We start from the raw sequence: 12,258 nt of genomic DNA, 5'->3' as shown, positions 1-12,258 counted from the left end.
GGGCCTAGCCGCTCCATGGCATGTGGGATCTTCCCGGACCGGGGCACGAACCCCTGTCTCCTGCATCGGCAAGCAGACTCTCAACCACTGCTCCACCAGGGAAGCCCCATGTTATCATCATTTTAAATGGGTGTGTAATTTTCTACCAAAGATCAAACATAATTTACTTAACCACTCCCTTACTGTTTGATGTATATGTTTTCTACATTTCTTGTAGTTACAGAGAATGTTGCAAGGAAGTTGCTTATGACTCTAATTTTTGCCCCTTAGTTTTGACAATTCCCTTGAGAATGGGATTGTTGCCTTTTCAATATCTTTGAACATCCTCTACCTTCACTAGCCACTCTCAAGCTTTATAATTTCCAATTCAGTTCTGAACAACGATCATAATGAGAATAATGATCACAGTAGCAACAGGTGCCCATTTCTGAGTGCAGACGACATAGCTCTGCCATACTGGGCACCTGTCATAAGTACGTATCTGCACATCTATATGCACTTTATCCAGTGCTTGCTACATGCCAGGCAAGGGGAATGGTGGTGAAAAGAGCCAATCCTAGAATCAGACTGGATTTAGCAAGACTTCTTCCTAACTGCGAAATCTTGGGTGAATTACTTCACCTCTCTGTGCCTCCATTTCCTCATCTATAAAATAGGGAGAATAACACTTTCCTCATGGGGTTGCTGTGAAGATTAAATGAGATAATAGTAACAGCTGGCATTTCTCCAGTGCTTACTAGATGCCAAGCACTGTGCTAAAGGTTTTGCATTAATAACCCCTTGTGTTCTTCGCCAGAGCGTAGGACGGAAGTGCTTCTGGCCCCATTTTGCAGACAAGGCACCTGAAGCCCAGAGCACAGACACACTGCACGGAGCAGAGTGATTCTCACACGAGTTAGTCTTTAACCTCAAAGCCCACGTTCCTTCTGAAAGGGTTTTTCTCTTTACTGTGCTCGTCAAGCCAGAGCCAGAGCCTCAAAAGCCCAACTTCTTCAGCATAACCACTTCCTCTGGGACCCCCATACCCACCCTACCCCACGCAACCTTCTTCTCAGGCCTGCTGAGCAGGTCACAGTCACGGTCACCATTGCATCATGGAGTACCCTGCAAGCTCAGTCAGGGACACTAACCACTTATTGTCTTCCTCTGGGCCAGGCCCTGTGCATGGTGCTTTATGTCCTTATTTCACTTAGTTGCAGTCCTCAAAACAGTCCTACGACATAAACACCATTACCGCTGCGTTCCAGGTGAGAAACCCAGGCCCAGAAGGGTAAAGTGAAATGCCCAGGATCACAGGGCTTTGGATTCAAGAGCTGAGAGTCGCAGCCAGGCTGGGAAAGGCAAGCCTAGCGTCTCGCTGCCCTCATTCACCATCCTCGCCTGGGATGGTGGTTTCCAGGGGGTGGGGAGAATTGTGCTGCGATGGGCCCAGGTTGCCGCTGCCTGTCCCAGGGGGGGCCAGCACCAGGCCCACCAGAGCCACCTGGCCTCTCAAGGCCCAAGGCACAAAGGCAGAGCCAGGAGCCAAGATGGAGCTGTTGGGTGAGCTTTCTGCACTACCCCTGAAATAGCCCAGCTCCCCAGCTCCTGCTCTGGGAGGCGGCAGGCAGATCCCGGAATAGTTCTTTCCCACTGCAAGGTGACCTAGTTAGCAGGTTCCTCTTGTCATGTGAGGTTGGCTGAGCAAGACATTCACCTGCCTCTGTCTGCTCAGAGAAAGCCTGATCCAGCTCTTTCCTCTGCCCCGTCCCCCGTGCTGCTACCGATTCTCCCGCTGTCCACTTATCCTAGATGGCTGGGGAACGGGTAATTATACCCTGAGTGTGGTGCTTCACGGCCTCAAAACAGGTTCACAAACCTCACACTTCCTTCTCACAGCAGGTGGAGAGAACTTATTATCATCCTATTTCACAGCTGAGGAAATGAAGGCACAGAGAGGGTAAGCAATGTAAGCAAGGACACACAGCTGGGGGGAGGCAGAGCCAGGAGCTGCCTGACACCAAGACCAGTGTCTTTGCAGTGCCCTGAGTGTCCCTGGTTGCAGAGCTCCTCTCTAGGAGCCCCAGTAACTACGCCTTCCTCACCTGTCCAGTGCCTGGGATGGGACTTCCAAAACCCGGAGGCAGACTTGGGTTGCAGAGGCTGAGATCAAGGACTTTGAGATCCACCAGACCAGGGTTGGGGCTGGGGTTTGAATTGCAACATTTATCAGTTCTGCGACCTCAGGTGAGTTTCTTCACCTGTCTGAAACTCAGTTTCTGAGTCTGTAAAATGGGAATAATAATCACATATGCACCCTAGCGTTGTTACAAGGAATCAGTGAGATAATGTACACAAAATGCCCAGCAGTTTCCTCTCACTTTGCACGTCCTTGATAAAGTAGCTATTATTGTTGTTTACTATTACCACTGACATCCCAAATTTAAACAAAAAGGAAAAGTTTAAGGCTGGTTGGTGCCAGTGAAGAGCTACTGTAACAAAGGCCTTAATGGCTTTTCCCACACCATCATGCCACATGCCTGGGAGAAAGAGTTGTATTTACAATAATACAACCCTAGGATGTGGCAACTTTTCCAAAGCCCTGGGCCCTGGTTCTGCTACATGACTGAGTGGTCCTAGGGTGAGGGTATTGGTTAGAGCGAGGTCTTTCCCTGACTCTCATGGCAGGAAACCATCATAGGAGGGGAGAGAGGTGTAGGGGGCAGTGCCCACCCTTCGATGCCCCTGTCCCAGGCTGTCACCTGTGGGGTGCTCATTACTCTGTGAGTGGCAAGGAATGCAGAGAAGGGCAGGGTGCCCACCCCGATGGTCCCTGGGAGGAGAGGGTCGCTGGGGAAGAGAAGATGGGGAAGGAGATCAGGGGCAGGCATGGAGACCCCTGATTAGCATCATGAAGCACCTCAAAGGAGAAGTGGCTCTGGGCCAGTAAGAATGGAGTTGGACTCATGGAGTCAGAAGCTATCCATTCAAACCCTGCCCCCACCACTCCTTCAATGTCAGGCCACAGATAAGTAGCTGAACCTCTCTGAGACTCAGTCTACCTATCTGTAAAACATGGGCATAATATGAACCTCACGGGGAGTTGGTGAGGGTTGGATGAATCACCCATATACAGTACCTGCATGGAGCCAGGCACAGAGCCAGTGCTGAGTAATTGTTTGAGAATCTGAACTTGAACAGTCTAGACAATTAAGCCTCAAGCCCAGAGGTACCGTCTTAGGAATTTGGAAGAAGAGATGATTGTGGGCTGGAGGAAACAAAGAAGACTTCAGAATGATGATGAGATTAGCACTGGGTCCTGAAATCCAAGTGTGACAGATAGCTGGAGAGGCTCTGGGAGGGCATGTCAGGCACAAGACCCATGGGACAAAACCTGGGGTCAGGAATGAGCATGACACAGTAGCTTCCCATCACACTCTGCAGAAGATGTCAGCTCTTCACTATGGCCTTTCCTCTGTGACCTCAAGTCCCACAGATTCTGTCACCGGCCCCATTTCACCTCGGTGGCAGCCTCCCTGTTACACACACACATCCCCTTAACTTGTGTGATTTTCTTCAGACTCTTTTCACACTCTTTGATAGTACATAATTTAGTCATCTGGCTCTTGTTATTGGCTGTCTACCTTAAAGAGACTGTAAGATCCCTGAGGGAGAGAACTCTGTCTGCCTCATTTCCTGGAGCATCCCCAGTTGCTAGAGCAATGGCAGCACATAGTATATGCTCAGTAAACAGGATTAAAGCAGGAGGATGAATAAACAGCAGAGAGTCCGGGCCAGGAGAAGGAGGGGCCATGCAGGAAGCAGCTGGATAGGTTGACTCCACACAGAGGAGGGCTGTGAAGCCCAGGCTCAGGAGTTTGGGTGACTTTTCAAGAAGAATCAACAGAACTTGTGACCAACCAGGTATTGGGCTGGTCAGGTTTCAGGCCGGGTGACTGAGACTCTGAGTTGTCTCTTCTGGACCAAGTTCCAGGTGGGGCGCAGGGGTACAGATATTGACAAGCCACATTTCTTTCTCTTGACAAGCTCCCATTCTAAGGGGAATTCACAGAGTAGCTGGTAGTCAAGCAGGGCCTGGGAAGTTGGGGAGGATTTTAACACTGAGATATCTGGAACTGGACCTCCCCTGAGTAAGGGCAGGGTGACCAGGGTGATGGGGTAGTGTGCAGAGAGCTTGTGAAGTGACAGAGAGGAGAGAGGGCAGGATGTGGAGGCCTCCCCTGGGGACTGGGGTGAGATTCTGTCCCTTGCTTCCCTCTAGGGTCCCTGGGGAAGGAGCTGTGGCCAGGCTGCTTCCTACCTGAATGCCTCTTCTGTGGGCAAGGACACAGAGAAGAGAGGGGCACGTGCCCAACAAAGGGTCATTCTTCTAGCCATGACCCAGAATTAGTAGAGGCTTGTTTGCCTGCTGTCTGGGGAGCAGCCAGGCATGCTGGCGAGGGGACCTGGGCAGTGGGGTGGGAACATGGAGTCCTGAGTTTGGCCAGCCTGGAGCATTGTTCTGGCCCTGGGAGACCCACACCCAGCATCTTAAAAAAATGGGGGAGGGGGCTTCCCTGTTGGCACAGTGGTTGAGAGCCCGCCTGCTGATGCAGGGGATGTGGGTTCGTGCCCCGGTCCGGGAAGATCCCACATGCCTCGGAGCGGCTGGGCCCATGAGCCATGGCCGCTAAGCCTGCACGTCCGGAGCCTGTGCTCCGCAACGGGAGAGGCCACAGCAGTGAGAGGCCCGCGTACCGCAAAAAAAAAAAAAAAAAAAAAAATGGGGTGAGGGAGGTGTTCCAGAGAACATCCAGGGCCATCTTCACCTGCAGGTGGGGCTCAGAGAGCAACACTCGTCCACAGTCACTCAGTGCATTTGCTGAAGGGCCTAGTTTATCCAAAGCAGCATCAGCAGCTTGGCTTCAGGAAGAGCATCGATTGGATCAGGAACAGAAGACCTGAACTAAGTCCCGGCTCTGTGATCTCTCCCAGCCTCAATTTCCTTATCTGAAAGATGGGACACATAATACCCCCAGCACAGGAAGGAATGGTTGGGTGGATCCAAGGAGACAGTGTATGTAAAAGCGCTTTGGAAACTGCAGAGTGTCTGCACAGGTTAGGATGCTGGGAAAATGGTGGCCACTGGAGGATTCTGCAGAGAGGCTGAGCTTCTCAGCCAAGCAGCAGAACAGGGTCCGCACAGACCTGACCCACGCTGAGAGCCCACTGCTTAGGGGAAAGGCAGCAAGAAGACAGCCCACCTCTCTAGTCCCATCTTATCTCCTTGCTCCACCGGCACACATCCCATCTCTGATCAACGTTCCTTCTTTCCTACACTGGCCGTTTATTTCAGATTGAAATTTCATAGGGTTGGAAAGAAACAGCCACCGCTATGACAGTGCGCCGTGCCAAGCACTTGGGGAGTGTGAGCCCCCTGAATCCCTGCAGCAGCCCATGCGCTAAGCCCTGTCGCTGTCGCTGTCTTACAGATGAGGAAACTGAGGTTCAGAGTCGTGAACGAACTTGACAGATGTCCAGGTAGAGAGTGTCTGAGCCTGGAACGAAACACACATCTTCAGACTCCAAGGTCAGCTAATGCAACTCCTTCCCATTCCAAAATTTGTCCCTCCCTGCTCACCCACTCTGGGCTTCCTCCCAAGGCAGCCTGTTTCACTGTCAGGGACCCAAAATCCACCCCTGGAGAGGACACTTGGCTCAGACTGAGAGTGTGACACAGGATAGGGGAGGGGCAGGAGGAGGGGGAAGGTCTGCAGCCCAGGCCAGCAGGGCCCACTGAGGGTGCTGAGGGAGGCCAAGGCGACCTTTACCTGGGCATCCACCTGCTGTAGATGCCCCTGCATGGGGGGCTTCCTCTTCTGCCTCCCCAGAGGATGGGGCCCTTCTGGAAAAGCCAAAAAGGAGACAGAAGGACGTGAGGCTGGACTCACCCATGCTGACCCACCTCACTTTCATCATGTTCGCTCACCCCAGGTGTGTCCTGGTGTGCCTGGCAATGCCTCCATGTGTCCCTAGATCAGCCACTCACCCAGCTGACTACTTCCTACCTTCTACTCAAATCTCAGCCTCCTCCCCTAGTTCACTGACACAAAAGCTAACAGAAGAGCCTGACCACACCAGCATATCACCCCTGCCTGCATCTCTGCTCATAATCTTAGCCTTCCCTCCTTCTGGGATGAAATTGAGCTCCCAAAAAGTCAAGCCACTCCCTGTGTTGACTTCAGACCCCACCTTCTCACCTACACAGCGACATCCCTCAGTAATCCCCTGCTCTCTCCAGAGCATCTAATTTCCCCCCTTGACTGGGACATTCTCATAAGCATACAAACAAGCTATTGTTTCTCTCATCTTCAACAAGGCGACCAACCATTCTTGATCCCACTTCTTTATGGAGTCCCCTTGTTGGGGCCGATCTGCCCTTTAGGTCCACGGAGTGATCTACACTGGCTGTCTCTAGTTCCTCCCTTCCTTCTCTCTCGAGCCCCCTCCCAGCAGGCTTCTGCATCCATCCACTGAAATACCCTTGTCTGGTTGTCAGTGACCGCCACATCGGCAAGGCTAGTGGTCAGTTCTCAGTCCTCACCCCCTCCTGGATACACCTGCTCCCCTCAGCCTCCTGACTGGTTCTACTGGCCAGGTTGTGGGGAAATGGCCGCCAACCGCTGGGAGGCTGTCCCTCACCCTAGTGCCCACCACTGAAGAGAGACCACTCCCTTCTTTGAATGGTCCACCTTGGGTCAGGGGCTCACCGCTGCACCAATCATTTATTCCAGGGACAGGAACACATGAGACGACGTGGCAAATGAAGTCATGCTGTCAGCCGTGCTGCCCAATAAGGGGCAACCGCAGCCAGGAAGGCGCCCTATCTGGTGTCTACTACACCACCACAGTGGACCTGTGAGAGCACAGCTGGCCTCTGGACCAGGACTTGGGTGGTGGGTGGGGAAGGGGAGGAGGGGGTGGGTTCCAGAGATACTTAGGAAGTAGACATTACATGATTCAACGAGGATTAGAAGAGGGGAATGAGGCTCAGAAAGGACCCCCGCCACTTCCTACCACATGCCTGACCAGACCTGGATGGCTGAGGTGAAGTGGGGACCCAGGAAGAGTCATCATCCAACAGCTCTGGGCCCATGATCAGCAATGCAAAATACAGGTACGTACACTGGCCTGGGGGCAGCATCCCTGGGTTCAATCATGCTGGGGTGGGGGGTTGTAAAGGAGGGGAGCCTGAGACCAGTCACTCAGCTTCTGGAGACCTCAACTTTGTCCCCCAGTACTAGGCACTGTATCACCTGCCCTCCCAGGTTTTAGGGAAGGATGGCTGGGATAAAAAAGGCTTTTAACAACAGCGGAGATTGTTATTCTTCTTGACACAGTGATGGCTCTCTCTGATGCCCAAAGGAGACCTGCCCTGGGAAAACTGGGGCCTCTGCCTTGGCAGGAGTTCAGTGGGATCCCCTGCCCACTCCTCCCCTATCTCCTCCTAAAGTCCCCAACTCTAGAAATCAGTGTTCTTCTATGTTCCATGAGCACAGCACCTGAATCAGAATCACCTGTATTGCTCATATGAAAGGCAGATTTCTAGGCCTTGACCCAAACCTGCAGACCCAAAATCGTAGGGCCTGGTCCTGAAATCTGCCATCTGGTGCCCACTGCAGCATGAGGACCAACTGCCATAAAGCCTTTCGCATCACACTCAGAGACCAGGGTTAAAGCCCACAGGCTCCTCAGTGGATGAATGTGGGTTGAAATTCGCATTCAGGTGTAAATGGCTGACAGCTGATCCTTAACCCAGACAGGATCTGGATAAAGGGGGAGAGGAGGGCAGATGGAAAGGAGGAGAACCTGAGCAAGGTAAAGGAAAATGACTCAGTAAGGGGAGGAGGGGAAAGTGGTAACCTCCAAAGGCTATTTACCTTCCCCACAATTTTGCCAAGGCTAGTGGTATCAAGAACTCAGGTAAGGGGCTTCCCTGGTTGCGCAGTGGTTAAGAGTCCGCCTGCCGATGCAGGGGACATAGGTTCGTGCCCCGGTCCGGGAAGATCCCACATGCCGCGAAGCGGCTGGCCCCGTGAGCCATGGCCGCTGAGCCTGAGCGTCCAGAGACTGTGCTCCGCGACAGGTGAGGCCACAACAGTGAGAGGCCCGCATACCGCAAAAAAAAAAAAAAAAAAAAAAAAAGAACTCAGGTAAGGATTTGATTTCTTTACACTTCCTTGGTGCCTTCACGTCCATTAACTTATCTGACCCTCACCACAACCTTGAGAAGTAGACAGGAAAGGGATTATTGCCCCCTTTTACAAATGAGGAAACTGAGGCAGAGAAGCGAGGTGGTGTGCCCAAGAGCATTCGTCCAGCAAACATTTGTTGACACCTGATCAGGAGCCGGTCCTGGGACACAGCTGAATGAGGCTGAACCTAGGTCACCGGACGGAAGCCGGGAGCCGGGCCCACCTAAGAATCCTGCTGCATGCTGGTGAAGGTCCTGTGCATGCCTGCCAGGTCCCACTAGGCAAGAGATTATCAATTGATTCTCCAACCTTGCCTCTTATGCCATTTTCTTCTGCCCTCAAATTCTAGACTCTGAGTTCATGTGTGATGCTTTGGGGGGAGGAGTGACATTTGTGTTTATAATGTCTAAAAAAGGGAGCAGGAAAAATCTCCTTGAAAGGGAAAAATTATTTCTTTGCCTCTGCCGCAGCCCAAACCAAGAGAGTAGACTCTAAGATTCCTAAAGAGGGTCGTCTGTTTGGAGGGAGGGGTGATGCTCACAAAGTGGGACGAGCCAGGTGGTCTCCACTTTGCTTTGCCCACAGGAGGGAGGCCGGTGGGAAGACATGGATGAGAGTGTTGAGTGCAGCCAGGGGCGAGGGGGCAAGAGGGGATGGGGGCCAGCAGTCAAGAAGGAAATTCTGGGGCAGGAGGAGAGGACAGAAGAGTCTACTCAGCATTTTTACCGAGATTTGCTCTGGGGTGTCAGTGCAACCCTGTCTTCCACCTTCAACGAAATCTTCAGTGAAATTGACCTTACTCCCTGAGGCTTTGTGATGTACTTGGATCGGCTTTTGGGGTCTTGGCTAAAGTGCTAGGCTCTCCTCAAGAGTGGATGCAAGTTGCCAATAGAGGCTGTTCTCTCAAAACAGGTTTCCATCTCCAGGTAATTTAAAAATGGCTCAGCAGAAACCTGAACAGAAAGATCTTTTGTCTTGAAACACAATGAATAATGAAAGTCCCATTGTGTCCCAGGAGCGATCGTCCAATGTGATACTGCTCTTCCACAAGACTGGAGCTTTTTGGTGGCAGGTTATTTTTCCTCCTAGACCTTCTATTTTTCCTGGCTCCAGCCTCATCAGTAGAGTTACCTCTCTCTGCTAACTCTGAGGACAGTGCCAGCCCAGGCCCTTCCAACTGCCTGGGCTCTGGCTCACCACACACAAAGGAGCTTTGTGGGTTCCCGGTGAATTAAGCCCAATGGATGACGGGGACAAGAAAAACTTGGTGACCAGGAGTACTGAGTCTTGCCAAGTCCCCCTGTGGCAGGAGGCCATTGTTATCCTTCTGTAACTGGGAAAGAACTTGTGGGGTGTTTTAAAATTTTTTTTTTTTTTTTTTTTTTTTTTTTGCGGTACGCGGGCCTCTCACTGCTGTGGCCTCTCCCGCTGTGGAGCACAGGCTCCGGATGCGCAGGCCCAGCAGCCATAGCTCACAGGCCCAGCCGCTCCACGGCATGTGGGATCTTCCCGGACCGGGGCACGAACCCGCGTCCCCTGCATCGGCCAATGGACTCTCAACCACTGCGTCACCAGGGAAGCCCTGTTTTAAAATTTTTTATCCACATTGAATTAAATCGTCTTGAGCATCCCCTGGCTAGATTAGCACAGAGTCTAAGATCACCCTTTGTGGACAGGGCCTCCCCTCTCCCACCACCCTGACCTCTTTGAATCATTCAAGAACAGCTAGGGCTTCTAAAATCCAAGAGAAGACCTGCTTGACTTTCACTCCCAAGATGGGGACGAGAGTCTTAAAGTCCAAAGGCAGTAGTGTGATGCCAGCGTCCCTGCCAGGCAGCACTGCTCCTGGATACGTTCCTCACACTGCACTCCCTCTCTGTTAGTGGCTCCCAGTCCCTGCTCCAGGCACTGAGAGGCTGTGGGCATCACTCCCCCTGCATCAGGCCAGCCCCATCACCTCTCCGGCTGTGCCTCTTAGTGTCCCTGGTCATCCACTGTCTGAATCAACCACGTTCATTCTCGATGCCAGACCCCAAAGATTCAGGAATCTCCTTTTGAACAATAGATCTTGAATTGCCCCGAAGCAGGGCCAGAACTTAGAAATTGAAAGCAGTTCACCTGTGGGAGTAGGGTAGGGGTGGGTCGTGGAGGAAATACCTCACATCCCACCTCACCCTTTGGAAGAGAAACAAGAAAGAATTGTTGGCACCTTTTATGATAAAGCAGGAAAAAAAATGTTCTCAGCAGGTCACTCTTAGTTTTATTTTTTATTCAAGAGATGCCCGGTTTTTACTTTTTGCCCATGGTTCGTTACCTTCAGACTTTCAGAAAGTTTTGTGAAATCTGAGAAAGTGGATGACTGGGCTGTAAATCTCGAGTGGGCACCCTGAGATCGTATTTGGGGAAGAAGCAATGTCCGTGACTGTTTCTGAACTGTTGCACTCTGCCCGCCAAGTATCATAAGACACTCAGTGTTTGTTTCTGGGTAACTGCGTGAATCTCTGTATCTTTTTATCTGTCTTCCTCTTGCTATAAAGTTATCAAAATAAGTACCAAAGCCTGCTGATGTCAGAAGTGTTTCGTAAGAAGCCAGAGGTCTCCCTCTGGTCTATAGCAAGAGTTCCCTCCCTGTGGGCTGTAGATTTCTGGAAGGCTTAAGAGTTATTACAAGGGCTTAGTGGCCACCCATGTACCTCATGTTTATCACAGAGGTGTTCATTTCAGGCTGCCTGTGTTTGAATCTCAGCTCCACCAACATTTTATCCTGTGTGAACTTAAAATGTGTTACTTGAATTCTCTGAGCTTCAATTTCATCATCTATAAAGTGGGAGTGATACTAAAGGCACCTAACTCACTGTTATTGTAGGGATTAAAATTAATTCCCATGAAGTGTTGAGTTCTGTGCCTGACATAGTAATAGGTCAATAAATGTTTATCATTATTATTCATAGTATTACCATTTATCAAATACCTATTATTTTCTAGGCACTGGACTAAAAACTTCCCCTCCGTTATCTCAAATCCTTATAACACCCCTACTTTATATAAAGTGAGGTTCAGTGACCTGCCTGATGCTAGACTGTTCCAGAATTTGTATTCAATATTGGTTTTCAAAACCAGCTCTTTTGGGGTTTTGAAAGCTCTCAAGCCTGCTTTCTCTGAACTGAATTAACTATACCTGAACCAAACTGTAGACTGATTATTTAATATGTCCTGTGTATATACACAAAACTTGTGTAGTCAAAGTATTTAACAACCAGCTCAGCACAGGGCTGACCTTCAGAATGGAAGCTGTCTAACCCCAAGCTGGGAGAGAAAGGGGAGGAGAGCTGCAGTCCTGTGCCCAATATTAACACTTCAGTTGCTGGATAGAGTCAAATAAGCAAAACTGCCCCCAAACCCATTTCCAAAGCCCATGCTCCCACCTTACAGACAACCAGACAATATTCTCTTTTTCTTGCCAATCTAACAATAATTATTCCAGTCATTCTCTTTTCCCATAAAATATCCCTTCCAGGAGTGAATCTTTGAATTGGCCTGCTAAAGACTTTTTCCCTTGGAACAAGATTATAACAAAATTTAGAATGTACTCATAACCGAAATGTCTGGAGAGTTTTGTTTTTTTTGTTCTTTTTTTTAACTGTGGAGACATGAGGAGAGGCTTCCAAAGACTTGGGAAGGGGTGGGACTTGGAGCAGGTTGGAGGCAATAACTCTTTACCAATGAGGGCAAAAGGATTTTAAAAATTCAGAGCCAAGGTGACTGCAGTGGTGGGTCACAGCTCTGAATCAGCCCTGAATACAATAAGGTTTAAATCCATCTAGACCATGGAGATTTTATTGTGGCTTATACAATATAAAAACTGATTTCACAATAGCTTACTGACATTATGGATTTTCTAAACAATGGACACCATGGTATTCTTTATGCTAAGAACTGTTCTTCTATAGTACACTAATATTTGCTGCAAGCAGGATCCACTGATGAATGCTAAAAGAGTGGGTAAAATTTTAAGGAGAAACAG

Source organism: Mesoplodon densirostris, chromosome 2, assembly GCF_025265405.1.
Source record: "Mesoplodon densirostris isolate mMesDen1 chromosome 2, mMesDen1 primary haplotype, whole genome shotgun sequence".
In the NCBI taxonomy this organism is placed as follows: Eukaryota; Metazoa; Chordata; class Mammalia; order Artiodactyla; family Ziphiidae; genus Mesoplodon; species Mesoplodon densirostris.
This window is presented reverse-complemented; position numbering follows the sequence as displayed.